Consider the following 15,634-nt stretch of genomic DNA (forward strand, 5'->3'; position numbering starts at 1 on the left):
TTTGATCTTATGAGGTATAAATATGAGTGAAGTAAGGATTGATGGCTTTTCTCTGTAAAGTTGATCTCTACCAAGACTAGAAGTATTAGAATACAGGAATAGGGACTAGTAGAAGAGGTTAGAAACAATTGCTGATCATGAGTATGATAGTCACTTGAGGAATAATAAAAGCATTACCTTGTAGCAATTAGGCCCCAGATTTGCAGTGGGACCCAGCTGAGAACACTGCATAACTTTCTCCAGACAGCAATATTTCTTAACTCAAAAGTAGGACTAGAAAAGGTAAATGGTGAGGATAACATAGAGTACTGTCAGGGAATAAATGGTAATAAGACTGAAGTATATAAAGATTCAAGGGTGTAAAAAAAAAAATGAATTGTAGAATTATATAAGTAATATTACAAAGGAAAGACAGTAATGAGCCCAGAAAAATGTCAGGCCACAAAAACAGGAAAGTGTAGAGTTCATGGTGAAGCTAAAAAATAGGATTGAAATAGAAGAAGAAATGGAAGGACAGAGGTAACTCTTCAAAAAATTTGCTGTTCAGTTCATAAAAGTGAAATGTTTCAGGTGATAAGGTATAACCAGCTCTGTGTGTGGCAGACAGAAATGATAGATATTGAGAGTAGAGATGGCTGATGAACTAAGAAGCCAGAGTAATTGAAGGGATATCAGTACTAAAGTCCTCAAGAAGGACATGTGTTAGGTAGAGAGGAAGGAAAAATGTTAACCAAGTGTTTTAACTTCTTATGTAAAATAAAAGAATGATCTGGAGAATAGAAGGTGACTGCAATAATGATCTAGAGAATAACCACAAAAGAGATGTTGCTGAGCAATGGTGCCTGACAGAAGGTCTAACAGGGGCAGTGGGAAGCATGAAATATGCTGACTTGTCCTTTTTTTCCTGACATGGAAAATAACAGCAACCCAATGTGGAGAGAATGCACACAGATTTAAAAAAAAAAAAAAAAATCTACAGAAAGCCAGCTTTCCATAAATGTAGTCTCTAACATCTGACTAATTGCTTGGAATTTTATTATAAAACTGAATCATTAGTATGAAACTAACCCAAAACAAGATTATTATTTTAAAGAAAGTCAGGTGAATATTAGTGTATGTAAAAGCTGGAAATTCCATGTAATACTCTGTAACAGTTAGCAGTAATCTGCTATTAAGAAAATTCATGGTTGTATACATAGATGATATGTCCAACTATGCAGAGCAATCAATAGAAGCAATATAGAGAAGAGGTGACATAGTGGTGGGATGACGGGGCCAAAGAATGACTTGATCAGCAACTGTATTAGGAGATACTGTCTAGCTTTTCCATATTAAAAAGAGAAGGCTATGCTGCCCTCCTGTCATTAATTCATCCTGCTAGCAAATTTAGTTTCTTATAAATATTCCAGAGAGAAAGAAAGGTAGTTAAGTGTTTAATTTTCAAAGTAAATAAGTGGAATTGAAATGTCATCAAAGATGTTGATAAGCATGTAGGTGGCAAAATAGTACCCAGATATCAACAAAGTAAATATTTAGTAAAATAATGTCAAACTTAAAAGCAAAATGTATTATGACTAAACTGATATTTGCACAAAAAGAAAAATAAAAGTTATGTTCATGGTGTATATTTCTGGGATAGATTCATATGAAGTATTCCAAATCATTACTAAAATGCGTTATTTTTCAAAGAAATGCTAAATTTACATGGCTGGAAAAAAAAGCAGAGAGACTATTATGGAAAGAAATGTCTACATTTAGATATCTATAAAGAAGGTAAAAGGACAGTATGGCTATTTCAACTACTGGTCTGAGAGACAGCAGGACCTTTACATTATGGCACCTACAACGTGGGGCAAGGACTTTTGCTTATCCTGACAAGGATTTATTCTGAGCCCTTCAAAGGAGCTAGCCCAGACCTTCACAATTTTGGCGCCTGAACAGGGCCCCTCAGACCGACAAGATCCTGATTCCAGTGGAAAAGCCTCTGATCCAGATTTCAGTGGAAAAGTCTCTCTGACCCAGAAGCATGAGTAACAAGGAAACTTTGTTAAACTTTATTAAAGAGCTAAAGTAGAATTTCAGTGAAATGGGGCAAATGCCTTCTGTTCAAGGAAAATGTTTAGAGAGCATTATCAAGGTTATGAAAAGCCAAGGATTGATTATAATTTTGGAGGAGATTATTGAACTTTTAAAAACTGCAGGTCCGGGGCAGCTAAGTGGCACAGTGGATAGAGCACCAGCCTTGAATTCAGGAGGACCCGAGTTCAAATCTGATCTCAGGCACTTAACACTTCCTAGCTGTGTGACCCTTGGCAAGTCACTTAACCCCAGCCTCAGAATTTAAAAAACAAAAAACAACAACAACAACAACAAAAACTGTGCAGGTCATATGTCCTTGTTTTTCTCTGGAAAACGAATTGGATCCAGATGAATGGAAATTAGTTGGAGAGCAATTAGGTGAACACTATAATTCCAAACCAAACTCAATTTCCAAAGATACATTTCATACCTACAATTTAATCCAAATGGCTTTAAAAATTGTTATTCTAAAGAGAAAGAAGAAGGAGCAAAATAGGGAGGTGTCAACTAAACTATGTGAAAAGGATGAATCAGATAACAATGAAGTTAAGTGCAATTCTGAGCAACAGGAGCATTTCCCATCTCTTCCCTCAATTAACCCTTCAGGGGTGGAGCAAGAAGGAGGAGGGGAAGGGGCAGAAATATAAACAGAATCTGTTAGGCAACCTATGACAAGATTAGAAAAAGCATTGGTTAAAGCTTAGAGAGAAGGACAGGATATAAGTAATTTTATACATGCATATCCTGTGACTGAAGGGATTGACTCTGTGGATCAAAAAAAGAGAAAATATACACCTTTAGATTTGAATAAAATTAAAGATTTGAAAAAAGGTTGTACCCTTTATGGGGCTACATCAGCTTATGTTAAAATGTTACTAGATGGTTTGTCTTATGAAGTCCTAACCCCAAATGATTGGAAATCCATAGCAAGGACATGTCTAGAACCTGGACAAAACTTATTGTGGCTTGTGGAGTTTCATGAATTACGTAAGATCCAAGTCAGATGCAATATAGAAACAGGAGTTAACACACTTTGAGCAATTAGCAGGTGAAGGTCAATATGGAGAGAATTCAGAACAGAATTACCCCATGACAGTGTGTTAGGTTCTTACTAAGTGTATGAGCAAATTACAACAGTGTATGAGCAAATTGCTAAGGCTGCAATAAAAGTTTGGGGTTCCCTCCCCAGACAGAAAAATCGGGGAGAGGCTTTCACTAAAATAGAGCAAGGTCCCAATGAACCTTTTGCAGATTGTCAAAAGAACTACTGAGAAATTGCAGCTACAGAAATAATGACCAGACATCTGGCTAAGGAAAATGCCAATGAGATTTGCAAAAGAATTATATGGGGATTAGACAAAGATGCTTCTTTAGAGGATATCGTAAGACGATGTGTTACAGTGGGAACAAATGCTTTTTACACCCGGACTATGATGAACATGGAAAGACAGGGTCCCTCTTGGCAAAGGACTTCTAGAGAAATTCATTGATGTTTCCAATGTGGAAAAATTGGACATCTAAGAGCTCAGTGTAAATATGGAGATAGAGTGAGAATACAGAGTGAGAGAAGACCCAATAACCCATGTCCAAAATGCAACAGAGGACTCCACTGGGCATCAGAGTGTAGACTAATTCAGGGAAACAGGATGAGGGGCCCAGGTCCAGGGCTCCAGACAAAAAAGATTTGGGGCATGATGGCAGCTGAGGTTACACCCAAAGAGTTTTTAGAAGGTCAAGACTCTGATTTGATCAACCAGCAGAAAAGCAATCACATGACAGAAAGGGATTACCTGATAAGTCAGCCAAAAAGCAATCACATTGCAGAAATGGATTACACTTGGGGAGAATACAGGCCTTTTAAACCAACAGGGCTGTGGCCAGTGCAAATAGCTCCAATGTAATTGCCGATGATGAGAAGAGATTTAGAAAGTGGTAAATAGGAGGAAATTAGATAGGTTAACTGCCTGGGAGAGAGGGTTTGCTTGTATTTCTTCAGATGGAGAAGGAATCAGATGGGTGCCAACGAATCGTATTCACCTTGTCCATCAGAAAGAGATAGAAAAAGAGAAAGACCTCAAAACAAAGGAGAAAATCTAAGAAACATCTGACACTGAAAGAGCATGGCTAATAAGAAGACTGTTAAACAATTTTAAAACCAGCAGGAATCATTGGATTTCCTAACACAAGATGAGACTATTGGAGGACTTTAAAACTTGCAGGAATTATTTGATTTTTTTTGGCACATGAACTAATGGACAATGGACTTATCGACATATATAAATTCTCAATTTATGATTATTTGATCATGTTATTTGTTACATACTTCTAGCATGTGTTATGTTACTATGTTACTATGTGTAATACCTCTCTTATTGATGGATTTATGTTTCAAGGTCATGACCACCCTATGTTCTAAATCAAAAGAAAGAGGGAGATGTTAGGTTCTTACTAGGTGCTAAGTCGATACTTAACAATTCTCTAGCTCAGAGTTCACACCTTTTGTTCAAAAAAGCAATTTCATTGGTTGTAAGAATTTCCCACAAGCCCCTGGAGTACACCCAAGCCTATTCTCTGAGAGGATAAAAGGAGAAGTTAGAATCTGGAAAGCCAATTCTGGATTGGGTTAAGGAGAAGACATCCCGTGGATTCACAAGTCCAGCAATCCCTTACTTTTGGAGGGGAAGAAGAGGACAGAGAAAAAGATTCACAGAGAAAAGAAACCTCCTCCCAGAGAAGGATTACAATTGAGAGACAACAGGACCTTTACACTAGTCAAAGAAAAAGTATCATTAAAACAGTTTCAAAGTTGATTGTAGTAAAGGGGGGAAAATTTCACTCAAAATTAAAACCTATAAATATGGAATTGATCAGTTGAAACTCACTTGAATTCCTATGGTTCAGAATTAAATAAAATTTGACTGAAACTGAGTTTATTTGCCTTTATTCTATATACTGAATAATAGTAAGAAACTTTCATTTGAATTCCTGTGGTTCAGAATAAAATAAAATTTGACTGAAGCTGGGTTTATTTACCTTTTTTCTATATACTATATATTCTATATAAGAACTAGCTAAGCAAATGGAAAAATATAACTAATATTGCAAGGATAAATTTTAACCTACTCAAAAAAGAAAACAATATGTAGATATAGTTAACACAGAATTTTATCAATTGATGGCATGTCTATTTAAAGATATCTAAATATTTATAGTTATTTAATAGCTAAACATTACTTTTTTCTACAATTCAGATTTTTCATTAACTCAGATTGGCCTTTGTCAAAAATAATCTAAATTAGTATAGTTTTACCATAGTTGTATTGTTCATCTATGTCCATTATATTTAGTAACAAACATATGTTTTAAACACATATATTCTAGAAAAAGAATCATTACACCATCAGAAGTAGCTATAGGAAAACTGAATTTACATAAAAACAAGTTGTCACAATTCCGTCTAAAATTGGTGAGGAATATGTAGTTTAGAATCACTTCAATGAATAAAATGAGGGAATATTTGCTGAATAAGAAAGGAGAATTGGATAAAGTGTGTTTCTAATAACAATAATATACATATTCATTCTCTTTAAGGTTTGCAAAGGATACTGTGAGATAATATACTATTACATGTACTATTAACCAAATTTTGTAGAAAAAGAATCTGAACTGAAGTTCAGAGAAATGAAGTAACTTCCCAACATCATCAAGTGTCAAAGGTAGGATAAGACATGAATCTTAAGTCTTTGTTGATATTTTCTGTATGTTGACAATTCACTAACTTAGCAGATGCCTTCACTACTAAACATATGAACTATTATATGTCTCTGAATAGGCCTTCTTATCTTCATTTTATCCATAATCAATCCTTCAAATAACCACTAAATAATCTTCCTTAAGTATAGATCTGGTAAAGTTTTTCCTATGGTCAATAGTTTAGCAGCTATTTTCTACCAAATAAAATTCAAAGACTACCTGGCAATTCAAACTCTCCCATTGGGTGTTATGTATCTTTCTGGCCTTATCTGTTGGATAATTTAGGGATAAGACAAACTAGATGATTGGCTGACATTTCTACAGCTCTTTAAGTTTGTTTTATAAAGTGCTTTCTCAACAAGCCAATGAAGTAGATAGTTCAAACATTACTGTTCGAGTTTTAGAGGAAAAGAAAATGGAGTTTGGAGATTTTAAGGATTTTGCCCATAATCAATCATACAATTAGTATCATAACTGGAACTACTCTCCTACATCCATGCTTGGAACCTTCTTTCACTTATTTTGGCAGTCTAATATAATAAGTCTACTGGACTTTGCATTAGGAAGATCTCCTAAATTTATTAGCTATATAACCAAGGTAAGTCAGTTATCTGAATCTCAGTTTGTTATTTTCAAAATGTTGACAAAATAATATCTATAGTATTTCCTTAAAGGCTTGAAAAAAATCAAATGAGATAATAAATGTAAAATGTTCTGCAAAACCAATAGGGTCATCTAAATGTCAGCTATGTAAAAACCAACTCAAAAGACTTCTCTAAGAATATTTCCCCAATTTCCCTCTCTATTAATAGCATTCTTCTATGGACCTCAGATAATACTTCACCTTTCTGATGTACTAATCAGAATTATTTTATATTATATATTTGCCATGGTCTCTTGCCAAACAATGTCTCATGAAAACAGGAATAGTGTCTTAATTTTTTTTTTTTAATTTTCCTCAGCACCTACCACCTAACTCTGAACATAACAGGTGCTTTATGTTTGTTGAATTTGCTAAAGAGAAAGATACAACTTTCTAAGTATGGGCATACAAATTACATGGAGGTTTTTAAGAAACACCATAATTCTTCTATCATAGTACTAGACATAACACTTGGAAACAATAAGATTACTTAAGCCAAATTCACTTTATCAACTCTTGACCAAAATAGAAATTCAAAATGTTGTGCCCATTTGACTGTCCTTCTTTCACTATGCAAATCAATGTAGTAAAAATGTAATATAAAATAAAATGTAATGTATATATATTAAAATTACATCTTGTTCTGGTCCCCTTGATTACTCCCCACTCAAGTCAGTAAGTTCAATAAGAAATGAGACTGCAAAGGGGTACCTGGAAGTCACACACAGAACATCGCAAAGATCAAGGAAGCATGATATATAAAATGCATCACAAATTAACTAACATTCACATCCTAGTAACATAGGCTAAATCAAGAGAAGCCATGTAGCCACTCTATGTCAAAGCTTCTGCTCCTTTGTTATATAAATTCCATATAAAGCCCAGATATACACAGTTTTAAACCACAGAGAACATCAAAAAGGTGCTGAAAACTTTTGAGTTGATGACTTTGAACTTTTCCCAATAACTTTAGGATACTTTGGATATGTTATTGAACTAACCACAAGGTGGCATAAAGAGGAATTAATCTGTTTCCCAAAATTAGACTTTCTTATAATAGGACAGCAAACTCTTGTCCTTCCCCTCTGCTATTTCATCTCCATTGGATCCATAGTGTCTAGTGCTCTCAATTCTACTCCATGGTTATATGAGCAATACTCTATGTCTCTCTTTTCCCATCCTTTTTTATTTGAATCCATGTTTAATAAATTCTTCACATGAATCCTATTCCTTAAATGATCATTTCTGCCAAAAACATATTTATGACACTCTGGATTTTTCCTTTTCCCTTATCATATTCTTTTATATTTAGTTTTCAATATGTTCATTCATCCATTCTAAAAATATTCATTAAGCACTTACAAGATGTAACTTACACTGTAGTAAGGGGTAGTTAGTAAGAACAAGAAATAAACGAGATAAATTCTGTCCTTATGGAGCTTACTTTCTAATAGGGAATGATAGACGGCTATAATGTAACATGTTGTGCAAGTACAAAAATGAAAAACGGAGTGCTTTGATGAGAGACAGGGTTGTAACAGAGTAGGGGTCACAGATGGCTTGACAGACTTGTTGGCATCAGAGTTGGGCTTTAAACAATGAGCAAGAATTTAAATTATGAGTACAGACATGTAGGCCACACTAGGCAGTACAAGTAAAAGCACGGAAGAAAAAAAGATCACACCTTCCTCAAAGTGTGGTCCAGTTTTTCTGGAGCCTGGAGTAAAACAACAAAGCAAAATATGTGAAAAGGTTGGAAAGGTAAGGAGACACCACATTGCAGAAGGCATTGAAACTCAGGTAGAGGATTTTGAATTGTATATGCAATGGGATGCCAGTGAACATTACTAAACAAAACAGCATCATGGCCAGATCTGTAAAAGAAAGATAAACACAGTTTGTAGAAAATAAGAGGCAAGAAACTGTATTAGAAGAATACTGGAATAGTCCAGGTAGATGGTGGCAGTGAAGAGAAGTATAACAGAAAAAGAATGTTGCAAAGATAGAATAGACAGGACTTAGTAAGTAACATATAACTTTTGGATACTAAACTTCTTGAGGGCAGGGACTGAATAATTTTATTACTGTATCCCCAGCCCCAGCACAATACTCTACAAAGAAGTAACATTTAATTAATGTTTGCTTAACAGGATTATTAGATTTTGTGATCTAGTAAATATATATTATTTACAAGGCTACATTATATATAAAAATTTATGTGTATAAAATTTGAAAGGGGATATAACAAATTTTTTTATAAAGAATCAATGGTAAAAAAAAAAAAAAAAAAAGAATTAATGGTAAAGACATAATGAACTCAGAACACTTTCTTGAGATTCTAAATATTTCCATTGACATTTAACACAGGGTTACACGTTTAATTAGATGTTAGTAAATAAGTAAAAATGTATCAGTATTACATTGTTCAATATCTTGAAATGCTAAATGTTTCCTCTCCAAATTAAACTATTTGAGATTTTAAAGTTCTGTCCAATTAAAACAAGACTAAATTATTGTACTGTCAAAAGGAATAAAGTATTGAAAATTATAAAGGAATATAGGAATTATAGGTAGAACTAGAAGAAACTTTAGAAACCATCTAATGTAACTGGCCTTAATGATTTTACAGATGAAGAAACTAAGTCTCAGAGAAGTTTAATGTTTTATCCATACTTATACAACTAATTTTCAGAAGTGGGATTTGAATCAAGGACTTCCTATTCCACAGGTTATTCTGAATCTAACACTCCAAGCATTTTATAATAAACTTAAGTTTTCACTTAAATCAAAACAATATGGAAAACATTAAAATATTTTAGAAATGTTTTAAGGAAGCCAAAGAAATTTTCTTGAATCACTTTTGCTGATTTTTTTTTAAATGGTAAACTTATATTTTTTAAATGTTCTTTTCTTATAGTAATCTCTATTACTAAATGATGAAATATTTACAGTAAAGGTTTCTGATAAACAGCAAAGCACAGCTATGAATAAATAAATTTTAGGTAGCTCTTACTAATAACAGTCAAAAAGGGAAAAAAAGGCATAAATTTCCAATGTAAAAATCAGCATAGCCTCTCAATATTCTCTTTAGGTTGAGAATAGTAAACACTTAAAAACAAAATCAGAGATACCCTGTTAGCAAGAAAAACATTAAATTAGGACATCCAAATCCCAAACTGTGTATATTTTTCCTGAAGTGCATATTCATGAGTTGACAGTAGAGCCAGGCTGGCTGCTTTATATCACTATGATTCTGTTTACCTCATGCTGTCAAGTATGGATTTTGACACTCAACAGTATTAATATTGCTATTTCTACTGATATAATTAGCATTGCTATAAATAATACCTAAGCTTGCCATATCTAAGTATATCATTACAATCAGAAATATTAGGGTTTCCTTTTTATTACAAGGTCTTAGAAACATAAATTTAGGACTCCAAAAACCAAAAATGACCTCCTATAACTGAGGAAGTTATTGAACAATGTTGCCCCTGTAGAGACTACTGTTGTGTGTATGACTCCATTAAACAAACTAGTTTATATTTGTTTGAAACTAAAGTTTCTCACCAATCTGCTGTTTCAATTTCACATCACACCATATTGTACCTAAAACAGGCAATCTGGAATCCTGTTGCTACATTTTTTCAAACAGCTCAGGATTTGGTTTTCTATATAAGGTTGAACATTTAAACTAAAAGAATAAAACATCCAAAACTCATGATGTAAAGTCACTTATAGAATTTCTAGGAAATGGGATAGCTTGTACTTGTACAGCAAAAAGCTCCAATATCTAATATTTTCTTTATATTAAATCATGTCACAATGACCTCATTTAAATCTTAGGAATATTTATACATAAAACAGAGGTGTATATATGCTGTACCCGTGCAAATTCAATACAAAAAAAAATTTGATGGGCAAAAGAAAATGACATTATAATTCACAAGTTTGTGAAAATTTTGGATTAGGTTATTAAACCTTTCTTTGTCTGTATCAGTTGACAGATGGTTAGCCCTCAGACAGCCTAGTATGTCTGGCAAAAGAATTATTGCATTGTAGCCAGCAACACCCCCCAAAAAAAATTGATTTGAAAAAAATCATAGACATTCTTATACTTACCTTAAAAATGTGAATAGTAATGCAATAAAATTGACCATTGCTAGTTTCTTTCTTTTTTTTTTTTTAAATGACAAAGATAATTTTACTTCTGTTTTGTCAGGACTTTTTCTTCAGTCCTCTGAATGTTCCTTACTTAAGAAATCTTTTATGAATTTGGTATTCTAGATTCTATATCATTTAGGTGTTATTCTGGAAAGGGGAGGGGCTCATTGGCTACCTCTTTTTTCCCTCTAAAATCCCAAAGCAATATTTTAGGGGAGGGGGGAGGAATGTGTGTGTGTGTGTGTGTGTGTGTGTGTGTGTGTGTGTGTGTGTGTGTGTATTTAAAAGGCATTAATGTCTTCTTTACACTGCTAGAATTAAGGTTTTGATACTAATAAAATGAACTGAACAAAGTCACCATCTGGGAATTTTGATTGCATTCCATGTCATGGATCATAGGACAGAATCTAAATTATTTCCCAGTACTAAAAACTGTTTTTATTTTCTAATAATTATATTTCTAATTAATTATTCTAATCTATTAATATATAGATAGATCAATCATTCTTATATAAGGCAGAAATAATTTCTAGTGTTTATTTAACTATATGCTAAATATTCTTTCACTTTGTGCTTTTAAAAAATCCATTGCTTCACCAAAATAATCCAATAAAGTTATAAAGTCTTTTTTTTCCCAAATCTTTCTATTTATGGCTTTCAGATGTTAGTGATAGTATATACAAACATCCAGAGGCAACCTCATTATGTTCTAAATTACATTAATATGTACTCTTTCTGGAAGAGGTGATTACTTCTAAATTTGCTTAAAGAGGGATCTCATGTAGGTACAAAAAGTACTCTACAGCAGGAAGATATAACAAAGTTAGGCAACCAAAAAGCTAAAAATATATTCAATTAAGTAAACTAGTACTTACAAAACAAGATTAACTGTGACAGAGAAAGACAGTTAAGAATTAAACCTTAAATTTTAAATCTATGATCTGCTTTAGAAATACTTTAAGCAGCAAACTTAGTAGTAAGTCACAAATTCTCATAAGTAAGTCATCAGAAAGTTTCTCTTTGATAGAAAACTGAGATTTTTACACCTACAGATTAAATGATAAAATTCTAAATGATGCTACAATCTTCTGTAATGTTCCTTCTGAATTACAAATGGCCTATTAAATCAGTGAATTGTCGATGCTTCTGTAATTAAAAAACAAAATATTTTTGCAGGCCTCTTTTTTCCCTTCTTCTAAGTGTCATCTATAAATTCATGACTATATGTTTCTTTTTTTCTAGATAAAGCCATCGTTGAAAACCTTTTTAAGGAACTAATTTTTCAGATTTTTCAATAACAACATCAAAAGAAAAAAAATATGACATTTGGGTTCTAATTATATTATTACTTAAAACCATAAAGCTTTACAGTAAATTCCAAGACACAAGGAATTTTATATAAAAATATCATTTTATTCATTTGAAATATACATTAAAATATAAATAAAGGTCTATCAGTCGGTCAAAATGAACTTACTGAGATGATCTAGACATTTTTAATGGAATAAACAGCTAATGAATATAAGGAATAAACTATATGGCAAATAGCAAAACTTCAATTTCACTGAAAAGTTTTATCAAGATTTTTCAAATAGCATTTTTTTGCAAAGCAAAGAACTAACCTAAAATCTTACTCCTCTGGGTACCCCAAATATACATAAGTGATTCCATAAAATCAAAAAGATGTAATATATGAAGCTTTAATCCGGTATCCTTCCATACATTTTTATACTGAAGTAGTTCTATTTCATACATTCACAATTCGTTTTTACATTTTAAAGTCCTTCTTATGTACTATAGCTTTATTACAATAACAATTCTTTTCAAGAGTCCTAATCTTTTAAGAGGACCAATTTAACTAAAAAATTTTTGGAAGATTCAGACTGTAACAATGAAATAACTTACTATAAATTATTTTGTCCAAAGATATTCCTTACTTCCAAAACAGTAATAGTTAAACAGATACAACTGTTAAAAGATACTTGTGTGCTTCAAAAGGAGTATCTAACTTCTGACACTGGCATTCTGGCACAATACATCAGCTAGCAGTTCAATTTTCAAAATCGACTTCGAGGAAGATATATTTTATTTCCCTTGCTTCCCTTAAATACTGATTTTCAGCCAACAGAGTCAGTTGAAATGCCTAATAATGCTTTTCTAATTTAAAAATGAGCAATATTTAAATTTTCTTGAAACTAGTTATCTGTCTTCAAGTACTGACATCTCTACTGGCTAAGTTCAGAGATTTCTTTCCAGACATGAATAAGATAGGAAAACACATTTTTAGAAAACTATTTTAGACTACAATCTTAACTTCCTTTAAGTTTTTTTACTTCTAAAACCAAAGTCTCCTCTAGAAGATGAGATGCTGTTTGGAATATAGATACTCAAAAAGCATTTACCCTGCTCTCCAAATGAAACCAAGCTGAATTCCCTAGTTTTTTGTTTATTTAAATAAAATATAAAGTTAGAACTCCTATTTGCCCAAGTAATTTAATTGAACAAAAAGCTTCTACACAATTCATACTTTATTTTTTTTTCCAATGGATAACAACCCTCTCTCTACAATAAATAAAAAGTTCAATGGAAAATAAACCAACTATTTTAAGACTGAAACCTTGAACACTGAAGTGTATGATCAACAATTTTGTCAAGGACAATTCCAAGTTTTCTAAAGAAAAGACTATTTTTGAGTGCAGTGATAGTGAAGAATTAGCATCAGAACTTTCAAAGTTTATGACTAATACCAGTCAAAATCTCTATTGTCATTTAAGATCACTTAAATTTCTTTTCCCATAATCATAATTTCACTTAAAGTAGTAATACAAAAATGAAAACAAAACTAAATTGAAACACACATTGGATATTTAGATTTAAATATAATTGTTAGAAGATTGACTGAAAACCTTATTTATCAACTACAAATAAAGGTTTACCTATATGTATCTATGACTGTAGTATTTTCAATTTTTAAAATACTTTAAACTCTATAGATCCCAAATTGCTTTATGTAATTAAGAAAAATTTTCAATAATTTACTCCTCATGTATTTATTGAAGTATCATTTTTAAAAACTGTCTTAATATTAAAGGCAATTAATTAATTACAGCATATCAAAAGCCAATTAAAAATCCAGGATTGAATTTGGTGGCTTCTTAATTTGCTCGACTAAAAGCAAATGATACTGTTGAGAAAAATTAACTCTTGTAAAAATGTATAGAAGTTTTAACTAGCTAGACAGTCTAAATTACTTTTTAAAAATGCTTCCTTAAGGTCTCTAGGAATCAGTTCTACATCTGTAAAATAGGGGAAGGGAACGTATAAGGTGGGAAAGAATTGGACTTGCTCAATTCTCAGGTCCCTTTTAGCTTTATGATAACGTGGACTTGTATGTCATACGTTCAGCTCAACTTGGATCAGTACTGATTCATAAAAAGTAATATTTTTCAAGCTTCCAAACCACTTCCTGCTTCACCTTTTATTTTATTGTTTTTAAATTGGAGAGCTGACATCTGACCATTGACCCCTTTCAACCCTATACAGCATGTGAGATTGATGGATTGCTGCATTAGGTAGTGTAGTGTCTATGTAGGCCATATTGTGTTTTTCATTTATGTTTATAGTTTATGTGTGTGCCTAGCATATGTTTATGCAAGTGTGTTTATCAATAGAACTTTTACAAAATTCTTGCCTCCTGCCTTTCCCAGCATCATTAAAAGGGATAACGACTTTGGAAGTAGGGGTAAGAGAATGAGTTTGCGTATTTGCGCTAGGTGGAGAGGGCAAATAGAAATCAACCACATAAATAGCTAGAAATGTATTATGAAGCGTACTAACTTCCAAAAGGTCACATTTCGGGTAACAATATTGCAAATTTTGCTTACACTTGTCACATATATGCATACGTTTGTGCCTTCCAAAGACTCTTGTATAAGAATAAAGTAAAGAATAAAGCCCTATTATTTCATTCTAGTCGTAGAAACAAAGCAGGAGCTAATTATTCCAGTATCTGGTAAGGTTCCAGCTTTTGTTGAGGGGTGGGGGGAGGAGAGAAGGAATATAAGGGACCGAATCAAAGTTCTCAGAAGGCGAGGCGCTCCAAAGACCGAGAATGCAACCCAGGGGAGGAGAGGAGGGGGAGAGAAGATAAGGAAAAGAGGAAGGTAGGGAGATAGAAAGAGAGGATGAGAAGGGTTTGTTTTTGTTTTTGTTTTTAAATAAAAGACACTTTCAAGTAGCTCCGGATTTCAGGATACTATTGTCCTTCCCAGTCTCTCTTCTCTCCCCCCACACTCCTATGTCTCTACTCTTCTCAAAGGCAGCTCCAGACGTAGGGAGTAAAGCAGAAGGAACTAGCCACAAGTTAGCAGCTGGAAAAAGACCCCTCCCTCTTCCCAGGGACCCGCAGGCGGCGCTCCTCCCCCCTTCCCTCCCCCCCCCCCCCCGACTTCGGGAAGCAGCAACAAGCGCACAGAGGAGGGAGGAAGGGGGACAAGAAGGGGAGGGGCGGGGTGAGGGGCGCGCGCGCTCTCTCTCTCAACGCCCCCCCCCCCAGGCCGCCGCAACTCTTTCCCACCAACACACACTCACACACACTCACATACCCCGCCTCATCCCATTCCTTCCCTTCTGCGCCCCACCTCTCGCTAAAGAAAGTGCCTCGAGGATGGCTCTCCACTCCCCCTCCCCACTCCCCAACAAATGAGAGTTCGTAGCGTTACCTCCTCGCGCTCTTTAATCTTCTTTCCTCAACTCCTAAACTACCCCCCCATTCCCACCCCCGCCCCTACTTTTTCAGTAAACACCGCGCATTGGCCACTGAACGACGAGAACTCTCCACTTCTACCCTCTATGGGCTAGTCTTCACGCCACTCCGAGCGCCCTTAGCCAATGAAAATGGAAGAACCAGCGTGAGGGTGACGCCTATAAACAAAATTCCCCTCCACCCCCTTCTTTTTTACTCCTCCCTCCTTCCCTCTCAATCTCTCCGCCTTT

At 34.0% G+C, this 15,634-nt stretch overlaps 1 protein-coding gene across 8 annotated transcripts in view; it reads right to left on the reverse strand.

Annotated features, from left to right (window-relative positions):
• ZBTB20 (zinc finger and BTB domain containing 20) overlaps window positions 1-15,410 on the reverse strand; it is a 1,031,727-nt gene extending 1,016,317 nt beyond the window's left edge. For 2 of the 8 annotated variants that reach the window (XM_074301247.1, XM_074301259.1), the window contains exon 1: window positions 15,361-15,410. The gene's annotated coding sequence lies outside the window, so the exon portion shown is untranslated. The remainder of the gene's footprint in view (window positions 1-15,360) is intronic. The other 6 variants (XM_074301282.1, XM_074301242.1, XM_074301263.1 and 3 more) reach the window with 6 other exon arrangements.
• Window positions 15,411-15,634: the final 224 nt, after the last annotated feature.

This window comes from Sminthopsis crassicaudata, chromosome 3, assembly GCF_048593235.1.
Source record: "Sminthopsis crassicaudata isolate SCR6 chromosome 3, ASM4859323v1, whole genome shotgun sequence".
NCBI classification, from domain to species: domain Eukaryota; kingdom Metazoa; phylum Chordata; class Mammalia; order Dasyuromorphia; family Dasyuridae; genus Sminthopsis; species Sminthopsis crassicaudata.